General features: G+C 40.4%; 1 protein-coding gene across 1 annotated transcript in view; it reads right to left on the reverse strand.

Moving 5' to 3' along the window:
• The window catches only part of AP2B1 (adaptor related protein complex 2 subunit beta 1), a 457,689-nt gene that overhangs the window by 212,772 nt on the left and 231,963 nt on the right, over positions 1 to 12,954 (reverse strand). The gene's annotated exons all lie outside the window — the stretch shown is intronic.

Below are 12,954 nucleotides of genomic sequence, written 5' to 3' on the forward strand. Positions count from 1 at the left end.
ATTTAAGGATTTCAGATCCTGATGGAAAAAAGGATCTTGCGACAGAAAGTCTGGTCTAACGGAAGAGTCCATGGTTGGCAAGAGGCCATCCGGACAAGATCCGCATACCAAACCTGTGAGGCCATGCCGGAGCTACCAGCAGAACAAACGAGCATTCCTTCAGTATCTTGGAGATTACTCTTGGAAGAAGAACTAGAGGCGGAAAGATATAGGCAGGATGATACTTCCAAGGAAGTGAAAATGCATCCACTGCCTCCGCCTGAGGATCCCGGGATCTGGACAGATATCTGGTAAGTTTCTTGTTTAGATGAGACGCCATCAGATCTATTTCTGGAAGTTCCCACATTTGAACAATCTGAAGAAATACCTCTGGGTGAAGAGACCATTCGCCCGGATGGAACATTTGGCGGCTGAGATAATCCGCTTCCCAATTGTCTACACCTGGGATATAAACCGCAGAGATTAGACAGGAGCTGGATTCCGCCCAAACCAAAAAAAAAAATTTGAGATACTTCTTTCATAGCCAGAGGACTGTGAGTCCCTCCTTGATGATTGATGTATGCCACAGTTGTGACATTGTCTGTCTGAAAACAAATGAACGATTCTCTCTACAGAAGAGGCCAAAACTGAAGAGCTCTGAAAATTGCACGGAGTTCCAAAATATTGATCGGTAATCTCACCTCCTGAGATTCCCAAACTCCTTGTGCCGTCAGAGATCCCCACACAGCTCCCCAACCTGTGAGACTTGTATCTGTTGAAATTACAGTCCAGGTCGGAAGCACAAAAAGAAGCCCCCTAAATTAAACGATGGTGATCTGTCCACCACGTTAGAGAGTGTCGAACAATCGGTTTTTAAAGATATAAATTGAGATATCTTTGTGTAATCCTTGCACCATTGATTCAGCATACAGAGATGAAGAGGTCGCATGTGAAAACGAGCAAAGGGGATCGCGTCCGATGCAGCAGTCATAAGACCTAGAATTTCCATGCATAAGGTTACCGAAGGGAATGATTGTGACTGAAGGTTTCGACAAGCTGAAATCAATTTTAGACGTCTTTTGTCTGTTAAAGACAGAGTCATGGACACTGAATCTATCTGGAAACCCAGAAAGGTTACCCTTGACTGAGGAATCAATGAACTTTTTGGTAAATTGATCCTCCAACCATGATCTTGAAGAAACAACACAAATTGATTCGCATGAGATTCTTCGATGAGAAGACTGAGCAAATACCAAGATAATCGTCCAAATAAGGAAATACCAAAACCCCGTTCTCTGAATACAGAAAGAAGGGCACCGAGAATCTTTGAAAAAAATTCTTGGAACTGAGGCTAGGCCAAACGGTAGAGCCACAAAACTGGTAATGCTTGTCTAAAAAGAGAATCTCAGACACTAAAAATGATCTGGATGAATCGGAATATGCAGATACACATCCTGAAAATCTATTGTAGACATATAATGCCCTTACTAAACAAAAGGCAGAATAGTCCTACAGTAACCATCTTGAATGTTGGTATCCTTACATAACGATTCAATATTGATAGATCCGGAACTGGTCTGAAGGAATTGACCTTCTTTGGTACAATGAAGAGATAAAATAAAACCCTAGTCCCTGTTCCAGAACTGGAACTGGCATAATTACTCCAGCCAACTCTAGATCTGAAACACATTTCAGAAATGCTGAGCCTTGCTGTGTTAACTGGGACACGGGAAAGAAAAAAATCTCTTAGCAGGAGGCCTTAACTTGAAGCCAATTCTGTACCTTTCTGAAACAATGTTCTGAAACCAGAGATTGAGAACGGAATTGATCCAAATTCCTTTGAAGAAAACGTAATCTGCCCCATACCAGCTGAACTGGAAAAAAGGGCCGCACCTTCATGGGTACTTAGGAGCTGACTATAGGTTTCTATAAGGCTTGGATATATTCCAAACTGGAAAAAGTTTCCAAACTGATACCGCTCCTGAGGATGAAGGATCAGGCTTTTGTTCCTTATTATGAAAAAAAGAACGAAAAAATGATTATTACCCTGGACAGAAAGGGAAAACAAAGTTGACTTAGAAGACATATCAGCATTCCAAGTTTAACCCATAAAGCTTTTCTAGCTAAAATAGCTAGAGACATATACCTGACATCAACACTAATGATATCACCAATAAAATTATTAGCATGTTATAGAATAATAATAATGCTATAAAATTATGATCTGTTACTTGTTGTGCTAAAACTTCTAACCAAAAAGTTGAAGCTGCAGCAACATCCGGTAAAAATATAGCAGGTCTAAGAAGATTACCTGAACATAAGTAAACTTTTCATAGAAAGGATTCAATTTTCTTATCTAAAGGATCCTTAAATTTAGTACTATCTGCCGTAGAAATAGTAGTACATTTTAGCAGGAATAGAGACAGCCCCAAACCTTAGGGATTTTGTCCCAAAAAACTCTAATCTGTCAGATGGCACAGGATATAATTGCTTAAACGTTTAGAAGGAGTAAAAGAATTACCCAAATTATTCCATTCCCTGGAAATTACTTCAGAAAAAACATCAGGGAGATTAAACACTTCTGGAATAACTACAGGAGATTTAAAACCCCTATTTAAACGTTTGGATCCAGTATCAAGAGGACCAGAATCCTCTATATCTAAAGCAATTAATACTTCTTTAAAATAAAGAACGAATAAATTCCATCTTGAACAAATACAAAGATTTATCAGCATCAACCTCTGAGACAGAAACCTCTGAACCAGAAGAACCATTATCAGTATCAGAATGATGATGTTCATTTAAAAATTCATCTGAAAAAAAGAGAAGTTTTAAAGGACTTTTATGTAAACTAGAAGGAGAAATAACAGACATAGCCTTCTAAATGGATTTAAAAAAATAAAATCTCTTATGTTTATCAGGAACACTCTGAAATTTAGATGTTGACGGAACAGCAACAGGTAATATAACAGTACTAAAGGAAATTTTATCTGCATAAATAAGTTTGTCATGACATGCAATACAAACAACAGCTGGAGAAACAGATACCAAAAATTTATAGCAGATACACTTAGCTTGGTAGCTCCAGCCCCGGCAGTGATTTTCCTAAAGTATCTTCGGACTCAGTTGCAACGTGGAACATCTTGCAATATGTAATAGAAAAAACAACATATAAAGCAAAATTGAACAAAATCCTTAAATGACAGTTTCAGGAATGGGAAAAAAATGCCAGTGAACAAGCTTCTAGCAACCAGAAGCAATAAATAATGAGACTTAAATAATGTGGAGACAAAAGCGACGCCCATATTTTTTTAGCGCCAAACAAGACGCCCACATTATTTGGCGCCTAAATGCTTTTGGCGCCAAAAATGACGCCACATCCGGAACGCCGACATTTTTGGCGCAAAATAACGTCAAAAAAATGACGCAACTTCCGGCGACACGTATGACGCCGGAAACGGAAAAGAATTTTTGCGCCAAAAAAATCCGCGCCAAGAATGACGCAATAAAATGAAGCATTATCCCAAATATGAAACTGATTGTCTGAAAAATAAGGAAAGTTGAACATTCTGAGTCAAGGCAAATAAATGTTTGAATACATATATTTAGAACTTTATAAACAAAGTGCCCAACCATAGCTTAGAGTGTCACAGAAAATAAGATTTACTTACCCCAGGACACTCATCTACATGTTTGTAGAAAGCCAAACCAGTACTGAAACGAGAATCAGCAGAGGTAATGGTATATATAAGAGTATATCGTCGATCTGAAAAGGGAGGTAAGAGATGAATCTCTACGACCGATAACAGAGAACCTATGAAATAGACCCCGTAGAAGGAGATCACTGCATTCAAATAGGCAATACTCTCCTCACATCCCTCTGACATTCACTGCACGCTGAGAGGAAAACCGGGCTCCAACTTGCTGCGGAGCGCATATCAACGTAGAATCTAGCACAAACTTACTTCACCACCTCCATCAGAGGCAAAGTTTGTAAAACTGAATTGTGGGTGTGGTGAGGGGTGTATTTATAGGCATTTTAAGGTTTGGGAAACTTTGCCCCTCCTGGTAGGAATGTATATCCCATACGTCACTAGCTCATGGACTCTTGCTAATTACATGAAAGAAACATGATTTTCATGCAGGACAATGCTCCATCACACGTGTCCAAGTACTCCACAGCGTGGCTAGCAAGAAAGGGTATAAAAGAAGAAAATCTAATGACATGGCCTCCATGTTCACCTGGTCTGAACCCCATTGAGAACCTGTGGTCCATCATCAAATGTGAGATTTACAAGGAGGGAAAACAGTACACCTCTCTGAACAGTGTCTGGGAGGCTGTGGTTGCTGCTGCACGCAATGTTGATGGTGAACAGATCAAAAGACTGACAGAATCCATGGATGGCAGGCTTTTGAGTGTCCTTGCAAAGAAAGGTGGCTATATTGGTCACTGATTTGTTTTTGTTTTGTTTTTGAATGTCAGAAATGTATATTTGTGAATGTTGAGATGTTATATTGGTTTCACTGGTAAAAATAAATAATTGAAATGGGTATATATTTGTTTTTTGTTAAGTTGCCTAATAATTATGCACAGTAATAGTCACCTGCACACACAGATATCCCCCTAAAATAGCTAAAACTAAAAACAAACTAAAAACTACTTCCAAAAATATTCAGCTTTGATATTAATGCGTTTTTTGGGTTCATTGAGAACATGGTTGCTGTTCAATAATAAAATTAATCCTCAAAAATACAACTTGCCTAATAATTCTGCACTCCCTGTGTATCTATATATATATATATATATATATATATATATATATATATATATATATATATACATACATACATATATATATATATATATATACATACATACAGACTAATAAGCAAGATAAATTACAAAATAAATTTACAAATCTACAGTTTTCATTCATAAGGATAGTTTGTGGCCCAGAAACTAAGGTTTACAAATGACATGCAAAGCAGTGCACACTATATACTAAATGAGGGGGAGGTGCATAGCTGTATCTGGGTTCACAGATAGCAAATCAGGATAAACATTTTTTTTTTAAATAAAATAATAAGTAATGAGGAGTTAAAGTTCATTAGACTTTATTAACAATAACATAATTCAATAATTGAAGAAAATAAAAAAAATTGACCACAAGAATATAAAGATTATTTATATGATAATCACTCACAGTAGAAAAAATTCACAAGTAAAAAGCAAACAGAGCTGCTACTAGGCAGCCACAATAACTATCAATAGTTCTTAGAACTGATGCCGGTCCGCCTACAATAAATGTCCCCTGCATTTCCAGCTGAGGCAAAAAAAACTGAACATACACTATTTCAAATATCTAACTGAAAAATACTAAACGTGCACTGCTAAACTGTCAAACAAGACAAGGGCTTGCTGGACAAGAAGAAAGCAGTGGGTGGAGCTTGGTGGCCATTTTCAGTTGCTAACAAACTATGATTATTTAAAAGTTTCATGTACTACTTACAAGCTTATAAATGTTGAAACCATTGCAAGATACTTGTTTGGTATGTTACAATAAGTAGTAAAGAATAAATATTGGGTCTAGACTGTCCCTTTAAGAGAGTACATGGGTGAGGAAATAAAGCTAGTGCATGAGACAAAGTCAATCACACTGAGCAACTGCTCCCTTTGATAGGATGAACTAGCCAGCTACATAAAGAAAAAAGTATACATACAGACAATGCTGCTAAAACCCTATTTAAAGGACCAGTAAATACAGTAGATTTGCATAATCAACAAATCCATAACAAGATAAAGCAACAGCACTTAGTCTCAACTTCAAATAAGTAGATTTTTTTCTGAAAATATTTAAAATTATATCTATTTCCACTCTTCCTCTATCATGTGACAGCCATCAGCCAATCACAAAGGCATATAGTATATTCTGTGAATTTTTGAACATGCTCAGTAGGAGCTGTTGATTCAAAAAGTGTAAATATAAAAAGACTGTGCACATTTTGTTAATGAAAGTACATTGAAACGTTGTTTAAAACTGCCTGATCTACAGTGGGGAAAAAAAGTATTTAGTCAGCCACCAATTGTGCAAGTTCTCCCACTTAAGAAGATAAGAGAGGCCTGTAATTTTCATCATAGGTATACCTCAACTATGAGAGACAAAATGTGGAAACAAATCCAGAAATCACATTGTCTGATTTGGAAAGAATTTATTTGCAAATTATGGTGGAAAAACAGAATTTATGCTTACCTGATAAATTACTTTCTCCAACGGTGTGTCCGGTCCACGGCGTCATCCTTACTTGTGGGATATTCTCTTCCCCAACAGGAAATGGCAAAGAGTCCCAGCAAAGCTGGTCACATGATCCCTCCTAGGCTCCGCCCACCCCAGTCATTCGACCGACGGACAGGAGGAAATATATATAGGAGAAACCATATGATACCGTGGTGACTGTAGTTAGAGAAAATAATTCATCAGACCTGATTAAAAAACCAGGGCGGGCCGTGGGCCCGACACACCGTTGGAGAAAGTAATTTATCAGGTAAGCATAAATTCTGTTTTCTCCAACATTGGTGTGTCCGGTCCACGGCGTCATCCTTACTTGTGGGAACCAATACCAAAGCTTTAGGACACGGATGAAGGGAGGGAGCAAATCAGGTTACCTAAACGGAAGGCACCACGGCTTGCAAAACCTTTCTCCCAAAAATAGCCTCCGAAGAAGCAAAAGTATCAAATTTGTAAAATTTGGCAAAAGTGTGCAGTGAAGACCAAGTCGCTGCCTTACATATCTGGTCAACAGAAGCCTCGTTCTTGAAGGCCCATGTGGAAGCCACAGCCCTAGTGGAGTGAGCTGTGATTCTTTCAGGAGGCTGCCGTCCGGCAGTCTCATAAGCCAAACGGATAATGCTTTTAAGCCAAAAGGAAAGAGAGGTAGAAGTCGCGTTTTGACCTCTCCTTTTACCAGAATAAACAACAAACAAGGAAGATGTTTGTCTGAAATCTTTAGTAGCCTCTAAATAGAACTTTAGAGCACGGACAACGTCCAAATTGTGTAACAAACGTTCCTTCTTTGAAACTGGATTCGGACACAAAGAAGGTACAACTATCTCCTGGTTAATATTTTTGTTAGAAACAACTTTAGGAAGAAAACCAGGCTTAGTACGCAAAACCACCTTATCTGCATGGAACACCAGATAAGGAGGAGAACACTGCAGAGCAGATAACTCTGAAACTCTTCTAGCAGAAGAAATTGCAACCAAAAACAAAACTTTCCAAGATAGTAACTTAATATCTACGGAATGTAAGGGTTCAAACGGAACCCCTTGAAGAACTGAAAGAACTAGATTTAGACTCCAGGGAGGAGTCAAAGGTCTGTAAACTGGCTTGATCCTAATCAGAGCCTGAACAAATGCTTGAACATCTGGCACAGCTGCCAGTCTTTTGTGTAGTAAGACAGATAAAGCAGAGATCTGTCCCTTTAGAGAACTTGCAGATAAACCTTTCTCCAAACCTTCTTGAAGAAAGGAGAGAATCTTAGGAATTTTTATCTTATTCCATGGGAATCCTTTGGATTCACACCAACAGATATATTTTTTCCACATTTTATGGTAAATTTTTCTAGTTACAGGTTTTCTGGCCTGAACCAGAGTATCTATCACCGAATCTGAAAACCCACGCTTTGATAGAATCAAGCGTTCAATCTCCAAGCCGTCAGTTGGAGGGAGACCAGATTTGGGTGTTCGAATGGACCTTGAACAAGAAGGTCCTGTCTCAAAGGTAGCTTCCATGGTGGAGCCGATGACATATTCACCAGGTCTGCATACCAAGTCCTGCGTGGCCACGCAGGAGCTATCAAGATCACCGAGGCCCTCTCCTGATTGATCCTGGCTACCAGCCTGGGAATGAGAGGAAACGGTGGGAATACGTAAGCTAGGTTGAAAGTCCAAGGTGCTACTAGTGCATCTACTAGAGTCGCCTTGGGATCCCTGGATCTGGACCCGTAGCAAAGAACCTTGAAGTTCTGATGAGACGCCATCAGATCCATGTCTGGAATGCCCCATAATTGAGTTATTTGGGCAAAGATTTCCGGATGGAGTTCCCACTCCCCCGGATGAAATGTCTGACGACTCAGAAAATCCGCTTCCCAATTTTCCACTCCTGGGATGTGGATCGCAGACAAGTGGCAGGAGTGATCCTCCGCCCATTGAATTATTTTGGTCACTTCTTTCATCGCCAGGGAACTCTTTGTTCCCCCTTGATGATTTATATAAGCAACAGTCGTCATGTTGTCTGATTGGAACCTTATGAATTTGGCCTTTGCTAGTTGAGGCCAAGCTCTGAGAGCATTGAATATCGCTCTCAGTTCCAGAATGTTTATCGGGAGAAGAGACTCTTCCCGAGACCATAGACCCTGAGCTTTCAGGGATTCCCAGACCGCACCCCAGCCCACTAGACTGGCGTCGGTCGTGACAATGACCCACTCTGGCCTGCGGAAGCTCATTCCCTGGGACAGATGGTCCAGGGTCAGCCACCAACGGAGTGAATCTCTGGTCTTTTGATCTACTTGAATCATTGGAGACAAGTCTGTATAATCCCCATTCCACTGTTTGAGCATGCACAGTTGTAATGGTCTTAGATGAATTTGTGCAAAAGGAACTATGTCCATTGTTGCAACCATCAATCCTATTACTTCCATGCACTGCGCTATGGAAGGACGAGGAACAGAATGAAGTACTTGACAAGAGCTTAGAAGTTTTGATTTTCTGACCTCTGTCAGAAAAATCCTCATTTCTAAGGAATCTATTATTGTTCCCAAGAAGGGAACTCTTGTTGACGGGGACAGAGAACTCTTTTATTTGTTCACCTTCCATCCGTGAGATGTGAGAAAGGCTAGAACGATGTCCGTATGAGCCTTTGCCTTTGACAGGGACGACGCTTGTATTAGAATGTCGTCCAAGTAAGGTACTACTGCAATGCCCCTTGGTCTTAGAACCGCTAGAAGGGACCCTAGCACCTTTGTGAAAATCCTTGGAGCAGTGGCTAATCCGAATGGAAGAGCCACAAACTGGAAATGTTTGTCCAGAAAAGCGAACCTTAGGAACTGATGATGTTCCTTGTGGATAGGGATATGTAGGTACGCATCCTTTAGATCCACGGTAGTCATAAATTGACCTTCCTGGATGGTGGGTAGAATCGTTCGAATAGTTTCCATTTTGAACGATGGTACCCTGAGAAATTTGTTTAGGATCTTCAAATCCAGAATTGGTCTGAACGTTCCCTCTTTTTTGGGAACTACGAACAGATTGGAATAAAATCCCATTCCTTGTTCCTTTATTGGAACTGGGTGTATCACTCCCATCTTTAACAGGTCTTCTACACAATGTAAGAATGCCTGTCTCTTTATTTGGTTTGAGGATAAGTGAGACTTGTGGAACCTTCCCCTTGGGGGTAGTTCCTTGAATTCCAGGAGATAACCTTGAGAAACTATTTCTAGCGCCCAAGGATCCTGAACATCTCTTGCCCAAGCCTGAGCAAAGAGAGAGAGTCTGCCCCCCACCAGATCCGGTCCCGGATAGGGGGCTACACCTTCATGCTGTTTTGTTAGCAGTGGCAGGCTTCTTGGCCTGCTTACCCTTGTTCCAGCCTTGCATTGGTTTCCAGGCTGGTTTGGGTTGTGAGGCATTACCCTCTTGCTTAGAGGATGCAGAATTAGAGGCTGGTCCATTTCTGCGAAAGGGACGAAAATTAGGCTTATTTTTAGCCTTAAAAGACCTATCCTGTGGAAGGGCGTGGCCCTTTCCCCCAGTGATGTCTGAAATAATCTCTTTCAAATCAGGTCCAAATAAAGTTTTACCTTTGAAAGGAATGTTAAGCAATTTTGTCTTGACACATCCGCTGACCAAGACTTTAGCCAAAGCGCTCTGCGCGCCACGATAGAAAACCCTGAATTTTTCGCCGCTAATTTTGCTAATTGCAAAGCGCCATCTAAAATAAAAGAGTTAGCCAATTTAAGTGCGTGAACTCTGTCCATAACCTCCTCATATGGAGTTTCTCTACTGAGCGACTTTTCTAGTTCCTCGAACCAGAACCACGCTGCCGTAGTGACAGGAACAATGCATGAAAATTGGTTGTAGAAGGTAGCCTTGCTGTACAAAAAATCTTTTTAAGCAAACCCTCCAATTTTTTATCCATAGGATCTTTGAAAGCACAACTATCTTCGATAGGAATAGTAGTGCATTTGTTTAGAAACTGCCCCCTCGACCTTGAATATTAAAATATGTGAAAAAGTATGAAGGAATTGTTCAAAAATTACCACAGTGTCTTAAAGCCTTAAAAGTATTGCACACCAAATTTCAGAGCTTTAACCCTTAAAATAACGGAACCGGAGCTGTTTTTCAATTTAACCCCTATACAGTCCCAGATACAGCCTTTGCTAAGACCCAACCAAGCCCTGAGGGGAATACGATACCAAATGACGCCTTCTAAAAGCTTTTTCAGAGATTCTTAGATCCTCACACATGCATCTGCATGCCCTGCTCTCAAAAAACAACTGCGCATTAATGGCGCGAAAATGAGGCTCAGTCTATGACTAGAAAGGCCCCCTGACTGAAAAAGGTGTCCAATACAGTGCCTGCCGTTTTATAAACGTTCCCCAAGATTATAAATGTCAATTGTTAGCCTAAATTTGAATAATATGCACAAATAAAGCAATCGATTTAGCCCATAAAAATGTCTACCAGTTTTTTAGCCCATAATAAGCCCTTTATTCTGTTTGTTTTTGACTAAGAAAATGGCTTACCGGTCCCCATGAGGGGAAATGACAGCCTTCCAGCATTACACAGTCTTGTTAGAAATATGGCTAGTCATACCTTAAGCAGAAAAGTCTGCTAACTGTTTCCCCCAACTGAAGTTACTTCATCTCAACAGTCCTATGTGGAAACAGCAATCGATTTTAGTTACTGTCTGCTAAAATCATCTTCCTCTTACAAACAGAAATCTTCATCCTTTTCTGTTTCAGAGTAAATAGTACATACCAGCACTATTTTAAAATAACAAACACTTGATAGAAGAATAAAAACTACATTTAAACACCAAAAAACTCTTAACCATCTCCGTGGAGATGTTGCCTGTGCAACGGCAAAGAGAATGACTGGGGTGGGCGGAGCCTAGGAGGGATCATGTGACCAGCTTTGCTGGGACTCTTTGCCATTTCCTGTTGGGGAAGAGAATATCCCACAAGTAAGGATGACGCTGTGGACCGGACACACCAATGTTGGAGAAATAAGTATTTGGTCAATATAAAAAGTTAATCTCAATACTTTGTTATATATCCTTTGTTGGCAATGACAGAGGTCAAACGTTTTCTGTAAGTCTTCACAAGGTTATCACACACTGTTGCTGGTGTGTTGGCCCATTCCTGCATGCAGATCTCCTCTAGAGCAGTGATGTTTTGGGGCTGTCACTGGGCAACACGGACTTTCAACTCCCTCCAAAGGTTTTCTATGGGGTTGAGACTGGAGACTTGCTAGGCCACTCCAGGACCTTGAAATGCTTCTTACGAAGCCACTCCTTCATTGCCCAGGCAGTGTGTTTGGGATCATTGTCATGCTGAAAGACCCAGCCACATTTCATCTTCAATGCCTTTGCTGATGGAAGGAGGTTTGCACTCAAAATCTCACGATACATGGCCCCATTCATTCTTTCATGTACATGGATCAGTTGTCCTGTTCCCTTTGCAGAGAAACAGCCCCAAAGCATGATGTTGCTGCCCCCCTGCTTCACAGTAGGTATGGTGTTCTCTCTCCTCCAAACACGACAAGATGTGTTTCTACCAAACAGTTCTACTTTGGTTTCATCTGACCATATGACATTCTCCCAATCCACTTCTGGATCATCCAAATGCTCTCTAGCATACTTCAGATGGGCCCAGACATGTACTGGCTTAAGCAGGGGGACACGTCTGGCACTGCAGGATCTGAGTCCCTGGTGGCGTAGTGTGTTACTGATGGTAACCTTTGTTACGTTGGTCCCAGCTCTCTGCAGGTCATTCACTAGGTCCCCCCGTGTGGTTCTGGGATGTTTGCTCACCGTTCTTGTGATCATTTTGACCCCACGGGGTGAGATCTTGCGTGAGGCCCCAGATCGAGGGAGATTATCAGTGGTCTTTTATGTCTTCCATTTTCTAATTATTGCTCCCACAGTTGATTTCTTCACACCAAGCTGCGTGTCTATTGCAGATTCAGTCTTCCCAGCCTGGTGCAGGTCTACAATTTTGTTTCTGGTATCCTTTGACAGCTCTTTGGTCTTCACCATAGTGGAGTTTGGAGTGTGACTGTTTGAGGTTGTGGACAGGTGTCTTTTATACTGATAACAAGTTCAAAAAGGTGCCATTAATTCAGGTAATGAGTGGAGGACAGAGAAGCCTCTTAAAGAAAAAGACACAGGTCTGTGAGAGCCAGAAATCTTGCTTGTTTGTAGGTGACCAAATACTTATTTTCCACCATAATATGCAAATACATTCTTTCCAAATCAGACAATGCGATTGTCTGGATTTGTTTCCACATTTTGTCTCTCATAGTTGAGGTATACCTATGATGAAAATTACAGGCCTCTCTCATCTTCTTAAGGGGGAGAACTTGCACAATTGGTGTCTGACTAAATACTTTTTTTCCCCACTGTATCTGAAACATGAAAGTTTAATTTTGAATTGAGTGTCCCTTTAAACATACATCATTCGTGTTTAGAATGCATTATACTGTTTTTCAGGCACTTATAAGTTAACATCCCATTAATTATATTTAATTAATTAATTATAGTAAAAATCTGATAATAAGCACTTTAACATAAGAGAAGAAATATGAATGCTAATAACTAATAATGTTTGATTGAAGTGAATAATTGGTTTCTTTCATGTAATTGGCAAGAGTCCATGAGCTAGTGACATATGGGATATACAATCCTACCAGGAGGGGCA

The sequence above is a fragment of the Bombina bombina genome, chromosome 3 (assembly GCF_027579735.1).
Source record: "Bombina bombina isolate aBomBom1 chromosome 3, aBomBom1.pri, whole genome shotgun sequence".
NCBI lineage: Eukaryota > Metazoa > Chordata > Amphibia > Anura > Bombinatoridae > Bombina > Bombina bombina.